Below are 10,402 nucleotides of genomic sequence, written 5' to 3'. Positions count from 1 at the left end.
AGATCTGATAATTAGCGGTAGGTTGTTCCACAGATTTGGAGCGGCGACCGAAAAGGCTCGGCCACCTTTTGATTTGAGCTTAGTCTGTGGAACCTTAAGGAGCCCTTGATCAGTTGACCTAAGTGGCCTAGGCCCTAGACCAGGGGTGCCCAAAAGGTAGATCGCGATCTACCAGTAGATCACAAAGGCTGTGCAGGTAGATCACATGACATAAAATAATATTTAATTTAAATATAAAAACAAATTTTGCCACTTGAATTAAGTTGACTTGATTGATTGACTGACATAAAAAAGGGCCTGTCAGCTCAAACCCATAATGCAATACTTTACGTTTTCAAGAGTGTTGCTGCGCACAAATGTCGGTAGATTACAAATGAAATACAAAAAAACGACCTATTCCATTTCCCCCCTTTCCCATTACAAGTGCATTTGTCTTAAATGTAATGCCAGCGCCGCTATTCCAAAGCCATTTTCAGCAATGGTATTATAATGTTTTCGGTGGGTAGATCTTGTTGAGCTGGTCATTTTGAAAGTAGCTCTCAAGTCCAAAAAGTGTGGGCACCCCTGGCCTAGACCTTATCCGGGGGAGGAAGAAGCTCACCAATGTAGGCTGGTGACAGCCCATGGTGGGCTTTATAAACAAATAGTAGGATTTATTTTTATATAACTTTGTTTATTGTTTTTTTTCACAGAAGCATTATTTAAATACTGGAGTTGAGAAATAATAAGTGGTGGCATTAACAGCTTCTCTTAATAAACCCCACAAGTATAACGTAGGATTTTAAAGTTAATTCTAAATTTAACTGGGAGCCAGTGGAGGGAGGCCAGGACAGGAGTCATGTGCTCCAACCTTCTGGTTCCAGTCAGGAGTCTAGCTGCAGCGTTCTGGACAAGCTGCAGTCTAGAGAGGGAGGCACTTGAGATTCCGGCGTCTAATGAATTGCAATAGTCTAAACTGAGGGTGTGAATTACTTTTTCCAGGTTGTGGGTGGAGAGGAAGCATTTTATTTTACTGACTTGCCGTAATTGGAAGAAGGCTCCTTTGACAACAGCATTTATTTGTTTATCAAATTTGAGGGCAGAGTCCAGGATTACGCCTGCGTTTTTTACGTGAGGTTTATTTGTCAGAGGGGCGAGGGAGGTGGTGATATTATGTGTTGGGTGTGTGGAGCCAAAGAGTATGATTTCTGTTTTATTTATTATTTTATTTATTTAGCATAAGGAAATTATCTGACATCCAGGATTTAATGTCAGTGAGGCAGTGTAACATGGGATCCAGTGAGTGAGTGAGTGAGGTGGTACCCAGCTAAGTGATGGAGAGTTTAGCATTTTGGCCTCCTAAACGGAACGAAACATTAACAGAGAGTTTGCTTTCAAGCTGCGTTTAAAAACAAAAGACACAGTTTTGGAGGTTCGTCATTGGCATCCAGGGAGTATCTGTTGTATCAGAGCCTTCTATTAGAGAGTTACGTCAATGACGGGGAAGTAAACAGTAACACGGACACGGACCAACACTGGTTGACAGTTTACATGACATCACGGTGTCAGATCACGTTCAAGACGGCCATTTAGCAACCGTTCTGTAACTTCTGTAGCTACTGTCATGTCGGCTACAGTTACTGATTTACATAATGAACCGAATACCCCATTAGTTATGTAAATGTGGCCCACATGACAGCACTCTATTGATAGTAAACTCATCTGTTCAATACCAGCAACACCCCCAAGTGTATTGAAGAGTAGTTAACCTTTCAACTTTTGTGTGAAGTTCAAGGCCTTCTGTCTTGAACTTGACAGCCATAGGGAACCTGAGAGTGGTTCAGGGAAGTCCCTGCTAAATGTGTTTACTACTACAGCATCAAAATCAGTACTTTAACCACTTTAACCCTATAGTCTATTTGAAAATAACAGATCAACAAGTTCACAGGATGGGTAAAATGCAGAGGATGAATTTAACCTATGTACTGTAGCCTATATAAATGGTAAATGGTGCATTTATATAGCGCCTATATCCAAGGCGCTTTACATAGATTGTGCATTACATTCACCCATTCACACTGTACACACACATTCATTCATACACTGATGGCGGAGGAAAACATGCAAGGCACCAACCTGCTCATTGGGAGCAATTAGGGGTTCAGAGTCTTGCTTAAGGACACTTTAACACTAACTTTGGGGGAGCCTGGGATCGAACTGGGAACGTTCTCTAGTACCCCTGAGCCACTGCCGCCCCTGTATATACTTATACACGTCTCTCACTCTCTCACACACACACACACACACACACACACACACACACACACACACACACACACACACACACACACACACACACACACACACACACACACACACACACACACACACACACACACACACACACACACACACACACAGAGACAAACACACACACACACACACACACACACACCCTTCAAACCATATAACAATATTAATGTAACAATCTTGCATATCTATGCCACCAGATGCCAAGAATATGACGTATGACCCCTTCCCCCAATATTAACCATCATCATTCAACCTCTGTTATTTATTTGTCTGACAAAAAATGTGCTGTTACTGCAGCATGAAACCAGTCTTCAGTTCATACTTCATTGTCATGATACTAGCAATGCTTGGTTTTTGGAGTTGAAACTTGACCTGCATTTTGCAGCTCTATCTTCTGTGGGTGAAAGTAACTCACCGATGTTCTGTTGTAATCTTAGATGCATACAATGTATTATTAGCCTATACATGCATATTACATGTATCACTCCCAAGCAGAGTTGGACATCATTTCTGTTTTAGTTGAGGCCTACTAAAGAACTGGAGAATACTCATTCCTTTGTCAATGTGAACATCAAACACTATGTAGGGTCTGAATCATGCCCGGTATGATCTGTTGTTCTTGGATCTGGAAACCTTCTCCTTTACAACTTGAGCAATTCTCCAGTGAACCTTTTTTTAACCACCATAACCTTCGCACTCACAAATTACATTTTCTAGATCCCAACTTTTGGTGGTTCCATTGTACATCTCTTCCAGTGCGACTCCAAACTGATGAACTACATTCTTACCTTGTCTCTGCGTTCTCTGCATTCTTCCACCAAAGAACATGTTGAAAATACGGGGGACCAATATTGAACGAATGGAAAGTAGTAAAAAAGTGCTTTGGACAAAACCACTTAACTCCATTGGACCTCAAAATGTCTGCTAAAGCAACTAACTCCACCCACTCTCCCCCTCTCGCTGACCCCCATGCAGAGAGAAGGTCGAATCCGCTTTTCAAAATGAAGGTTCTTAATTTCCTGAGAAATGTATATTTAACATTTCCTGAAAAATGAACATTTTGGAGTTTCCTCCCGACAGCCGAGATATAGTCCATATAGATGACACCATCAGTGGCTGGCGACATGAAGTCTCAGATGCACATTGGAGCCACACTGTTCCCATGTTGAGGGTGATTTGGCACCCTAGTTTTTGAGGTGTGCTATTCCCTCCGACATCTGGCTTCGTGTTTTACATCATGTGGCAGCCAAGTCTATGGACTTTCAACATTAAAAGGTTCGAGTACATACTACAGTATAGGGTTGAACAGCATTGACACTGTGACCAATGTGCCACATGTGGAATGATCAAAATGGTGAATGGGTAAAGAGGCCGTCTGGGAAACCGAAGGTCTCCAGTGCACCCCCTGGCTCTGGTCTATGGGCCCAAGTGTCTGAGCAATTACTGCTCCCCCACATTCTGTAGCATGAAAGATGCCTCCTGCTCCTATACAGTGGTGGAAAAAGTACTCACATGTTTTACTACCAAGTAAAAGTACCAACCAGATTGTAGAAATACTGTTAAAGTAAGAGTCCAGTCATCAAAATATACTTCAAGTACCAAGTACCTGACCAAGTAAAAAATTACTCATTATGCAGGTCCCATTTCACAGGTTTTCAAATGTATAAAAGTTATTTTAAAATGTCAGAGCTACAAGCTCACTTTGGCAATTTGAAAATAGCCGAAGTGAGATTGAAGATCTGATCAGAGCTAATAATAAAAATCTACAAAGTAGCTATGACTAAAGTTTTCAAACAATTAAGATCATCATTTGTATCACTCCCTCAGCTCTTGTCCAAAAATGAATCAGTTGTTCTGCATACTGCTGGATTTATTGAAACCAACATTGAACTGGTAACACACACAAAAATACACAAATGCTTAAGACTAACATGGCATAAACATAATACAGCACATAATCATAAATTAAAGAAAAGACAGACAAAACATTTGTCAAGTGACAGGTATGCACCTATGTCTACCCGACACCAGACGGCCATATAAAGGATTCCGCATTAGCCAAAACAATGGCACTTCCGGCCCAACTTTGACATGCATTGAATAAGCATATATGAGCAATAACTGAAATTAAATACAAAACAAATTACAGCAGTTACAATTTGCCTCCGAGATGTAGTGGCTGTAGAAGTAAAATGCTCAGTGAAGTAGAAATAAATTGTGCCCAGTTAGTACAAATTAAACTAAATGTGCCTAGTTACATTCCACCACTGGCACCTGAATTGATCGCAATAGAATTTAATAACAAGTGTAAAACGTTATGAGGTTTCATCCAGACAGCAACGATATGTAGACGAGCAAATCGGCTAACCAATCACATATTCAGTTCAATGAAAGGAGAAATTAGGTCATATGTGCCTCAAATATGTGACCCCTTCCAGTATTTTGATATACAAGGGGGCCATGGTCATTTTTTACATATTATGAAACTGCATAATGTAACCTTTCATATGATGTATTGCTCATTGAAATAAGGTGAAAAATGAAGAAGATATGACCATCTGAAACTTGTTGAACCAGAAATCCCAAACTATGACATCAATTTGTGGCAACAAACATTAAATGCCATTGACAAAGGGAAAGTTTACGTCATATGTTGACTAGCAAATCGGCTAACCAATCACATAAATTAAGTTCATGAGCTGATGTATAATGATAAGAGCGCCCCTCACTTCACACGGGTGTGATTTTTTTTTGAATGATTTAGTTTAGGTACCCAATGAATAGACCCTTATGCGTCTGTGCCTCAGTGTACAGTGTGTACACACTCTTGAAGAAATTGACAGAGGATCTCCCATTAACCCATTTTGGACGGGAACCCCTTTTGGTGTTTTAAGCATCATGTTATACTTTCGCTATTGAAAAATAGCAGATCTGCCGCAATACGAGCTTGTAGATCTGCCATTTTTGAAAAATCGTGAAAATGTGGAGCAAATCTTTGACTATATGTTCTTTCAGAGCAAACGTTACCACTGACATAGAAACATGGGTTTTTCAGAAAACTGTCAGGATTTGTAGAATCATCCTCAGGTCTAAATATGGCTTTTAAGTCAAGCCATTAAGCTAACGAGACTAAGTTTGAACTTAGTGTGAGGTGGTGCAACTGGCTAAGTGGCAAGTGCATAACCTTAAAATACAATTGAATTCTCTCATAGAAGTTCAAGTGCTTAAACTTTACGCAAACTGTAATCCTCTCATGAAAGTACTAATAAAATAATTCTTTATGTTAATTCTATATGTGTAAGGTATGAAATAAATGTCTATCCTGATTCCACGCCGGATCGTGGAATCCTCCCCAGCGATGGTCATGTTGTCATGGACATCTCCAAACACGGTGGGCTGGATGGCCACGCCTCCTCCACACATCAGCTCCCTCCTTCTTCCCACTGCTCAGAACAGGTTGTGTTCATATACTGGCTCAATACAGTTCACCATTGTCATGCCTCAAATCATTCAGTGCATAATCAATAATAGTTCGACCTGACATTTAATTTAGAACAGCGATTCTCAACCTTTTAAATTTCCAGTTTGATGAGCATTCAGCCACGGACCACCATTTTATACAATTTTTATTGATCAGTTCCCAATCTACACTGACATTTTTACTCATTTAGTGTGACCGTCTTTTTTCATTAACCCAATAGCGCCCGATTCTACAAATCCCTTCTAAATCAGTAGTTCTCAAATTGATATGCATTTGGCCGCAGACCACAAATCTTCAAGATTTGTCAAAAATGTTCACAAATAGCAGATATGAGCTTGTATATCTGCCGATATCCAATGCAATAATCTAAAATGACACTTTTAATAGTGCCACAGTTGTGATTTACCTGGGGTCCGTGCTCAGTGTGTTGTAGAGATCTCCCACCGCCACCACACCTCCTAGCATGCTCCACGCCACGGTGGTATCTCGGAAACCCTTGTGGTGATTTCTGTAACACAGGTTTGTTCTATCTACGGATTGTCCTTAGTTGATCTCTTACCGTTTAAGCTGTCCGGCATGTAACTGCCATGACCTGCTCTCTGGGTAAGAAATACATAAGCTCCTCCGCCAACGTCAAGGCGACAATCCATGGGAGGAGACCCAATTTAGTCATCGCCAATTCCCAATTGCCCCAAGTGTCCTTGAGTCCCTGTTGCAGTGCAGCAAAAGTGACGGTCACTTGATCCATTGCCAGATTAAGTTCCCACCCGGGGGGTTTTATTTGTTTGTTTTCTTTGCGACTATTATTACTTGATGTTAAAAGTTAAACCCTATAGAGTAGAGAGACAGTGTCAAGTTTCTCTGTGAGGCCTAGCACATGTGGAGGAACAAGATCTATGCCTCCAAGATCCACTTCCTGCTGAAAAGGCACAAAACCAACCTGTACCAGAGGTCCTTAACCCTTAGAAGATGAAAGACGCCAATTGGCGTCTTCATCAGAATTCCGTAAATGATCAATGACGCCAATTGGCGTCTTCACAGTTTTTGATGAATCTAAACATATTAATATGCTCCGAAGCGCTGTTTAAATTCCTGAGCTTATATTCCAACTACATTACCCAGAAAACCCGTGTCATGTGACACACGTGTACGTGTTGCCATTGGAAGCTGGTCCCAACCCCTGTAAACAGTGGGGGCAGAGGGAGTCTTCATAGTTTTGCCTGTTTTGCCGTCTCGCCCGAGCGATTTTCTAGCAGAAAAAGTTGAAAGCAGTACTATTTATTTGAGCGAGTTTTGTGGTAGTAGTATTGATCCATACGCGTCCCAGTCGCCTTCTCCAGGCGGAGTAGCCCTGGTCCAGTGCTTACAGCGAGACTCGCTGCTCCCTCCCTCCTTTTTTCATTGTCTCCCCATCGTCGTCCGATGAGCTATACCGGGAAACCATTGAAGAAGACGATCAACCCGGAATGTTTTGAGGTAATCTTATTGTAGAAAATGCCCTTCTATAGTGATCAGAAATCATAAGATGATCGCTACAAATAGATGCTTGGATAATTACTACTACTAGTCAGATCATGACGCCAGAATGACTCACCACGATGGCCCCCAGGCATTAGCCAGCACCAAAGGTGCTGGCTAATGGTGTTGGTCGGTGCATTGGTGCTGGCTAATGGCTGGAGGGAGGGTTGGTGTCGATCGGTTGGTTTGTGCAGTACAAATGTATCGTAGCAGGCATGCACGCATGGCAGTACAAGTATTTTATATTGTAGCGTGCCTTATAGGCGATCTGATCTTTAGAGTAATGTTCGCTCCTTTTATTTACTGTCTACAAAGACGGAGAACAAACATGCATCGTTTACTAAAGCAACGCGTGGTTCGTTATGATGACCTTGCTACAAGGATCGGAGGGGGGACGGGGAGTGAAGCTAACAGTAGCGTATTATATAAGATCTGTATGACGTTTCATTGACGTCTGAGCTTGCACGATAATTGCATTCATTGTATATTGTATACAATCATGATTGTACATTGTTTAGTGTGTCTCCGTGTGATGATGATGATGACGATGATGTCAGATAGCCTACGTCCCCCGTCCCCCCCCAACTGGCTATTGGCCGGGCTGACTACAGCTAAATGTTTATTTTTATATATTTAGAACTGGCATCAGATGAGGAGGAGGAGGAGGATGATGATGATGATGATGAAGACGAAGAGTCAAGACTGCGATGGATTTCTCCGACACTGAACCGGATGCATTCATTCATTTCAGTTGTTGTTTTTTTTTAATTTAGCCTACACACACACACACCGTCAAGAACAACTGGAATGCAGTGGTTTGGGGACACTGGGGAGTTTGGGGACAACTGTTTTGTATGTAGGCCTATTTATTTTCTGTAATATTTATTATAATTGTATTATGTTAGTAGTCATAAAAAATAAAAGACAAGCTTTTACAATGAGTTAGACCTGTCATGGCTATTTTGTTCACTATTCTGAGGTTTATGGTTTGACTAAGCGAGTTTCAACTGTGATTTACTCTGTAACGGTAGATGGTAAGAACCCAATTTTTTTGTTATAATACAGTATACATTCAAGTCTATATTTTGATACATATCATGGGCACAAAGTCATATCAAAACAATGTCCTTGGATGTGTTTTTTTATCAAAACTGTTTCTTCACAACAGGTTTTTGAGATACATGCATGAATAGACACGGTACTGGTAAGACTATTTAAACATGGTATATATCAAAATGTGCGTTAGAATGTCTAATTTTACCCCAAAAAAGAATTGAGTTTATATGATGTTCCATTTCAGAGCTAGGGGGACTTTTAGCTGGATAGGTCAGATTGATCATGACTGACCATGCTATTTATAGATGGCAAAATATCTACAGTGGTACATGTGAGAAACTTTTTATTTTATTTTAATTGAACTAGACAACTCACCCTTTAAAATGAGATATTGCATGGCTATGTACGCCCAGCAGAAAAAAAGTTATTTAGAAAATAAAACTTCAACCGGGCATAACTTTTTTTGTTGTCCTAGAAACACTACCCAGTGTAAATGCAGGCTCTTTTAAAAGGCTTTCAACACAAAAACTAAACATTTTATCAACTCAGTTCATTTTTTTCCTGGAAGCAGACAAGCCAAGCTTTCTCTGAAGGTCTTTCGTTGTCACACATTCACAACAGAGAATTTTCAATAAATCATTCAAAAACGCCATTCTGCCATAGAGAAGTCTAAAAACTATATAGAAATCCATGAATATCTCAAAGAGTTAAGAGCTGCTTGTCGTCTAGGAAAGGTCACTTACCTGGTCGATACTCTCATCAAAGTACTACGAAAAGCATTCCGTATTAATTCCACACAATTCTATGTGTAAGGTATGAAATAAAAATGTCTGGCCCTCAACTTACCTGCACGTGCAGAGATAGACAGCTCCTTGTTCAACTTGATGCACCCCCGTTGTTGAGGAAATACCCTGTGCATGCAGCTGCTACAATGAACACCGCACCCCAGGTCTGTCTGAGTTACAGTCTTAGACCTGTCTTGCTTCGAGGAGGGCCTCTGTCGATGGTCACATCGGCCTTCCTCTTCAGCGATGGAGAAGGGGAAGGCGCCCCGTCACTAAAGACGAAACGCCTCCGTACCTTTTCTCCAGGGAAGCTACAGAACACGGACAGCTGCATCTGTCCGTCTGACCTATAGACAGTCACCCTCCACTGGCGCTGGACTGGCCTTCCGCCCAGCTCCCATGTGGCGGAGACACCTGAGATGACTCTGGCCAGCTGCTGACCGTTCACCTCCACAAGGTCATAACGGTTGCCACAGCGGGCTTTCCAACACCCGAAGGGGGGCGTTAGGGTATCAGGGTGTGGTGGAGTCACGAGGCACCCAGAGAACTCATGGAACAGGCTGTTGCTCTGGGTAGTCACCACCCTGGCTGGTGGCGTGGGCGGTCGCACCAGAACCCACGTCTTACTACTGTGGACGTAGCGAGTACAGAGACACCGCACGACCGTTGGAATAAAAGCAGGTCTCCACTGCTTTCTACGCCGGTCATAGCTTGCACGCACCGGCCTCCACTCTTTAGTGAGGTGGTCATAGTAGCATGCACAGGGTTTCTCCTCAACAACGGGTGTGACATCCTTCGGGGGTCTGAGCAGCTGCTTCTCAACTACTACTAGTGAGGAAACGTCACATACCTGGTCGAACTGGCGGTACAGATCAGGGACACACGCTGTGATGACGGCCAGGTCGTCATCGGTCAGGGGGCGGTTCCTCAGGTTGTCCACGCGGACGTCTACCTGCCTTCTGGAACGAGCCCTCAACTTACCTGCACGTCCAGAGACAGCCGGCTCGTTGATCAACCTGAGACTATACTGCTCCATTCTGTGGAGAGAGAGAGAGAACTGAGAGAGAGGTGCTGCTCTGTGGAGAGCGAGAGAGAGAGGTGCTGCTGTGCCTGTGGGGGGGGGGGGGGGGGGGAGAGCGAGAGGAGCTGCTATCAGTGCTATGTGCCTGTGGAGAGAGAACTGAGAATGAGAGAGAGAGAGAGAGAGTACTGAGAGAGCTGAGAGTTGTACAAGGCTGATACACCTGTGAAAGAGAAATGTAAAAAAACA

The sequence above is a fragment of the Electrona antarctica genome, assembly GCF_951216825.1.
Source record: "Electrona antarctica genome assembly, chromosome: 15".
Lineage (NCBI taxonomy): Eukaryota > Metazoa > Chordata > Actinopteri > Myctophiformes > Myctophidae > Electrona > Electrona antarctica.
This window is presented reverse-complemented; position numbering follows the sequence as displayed.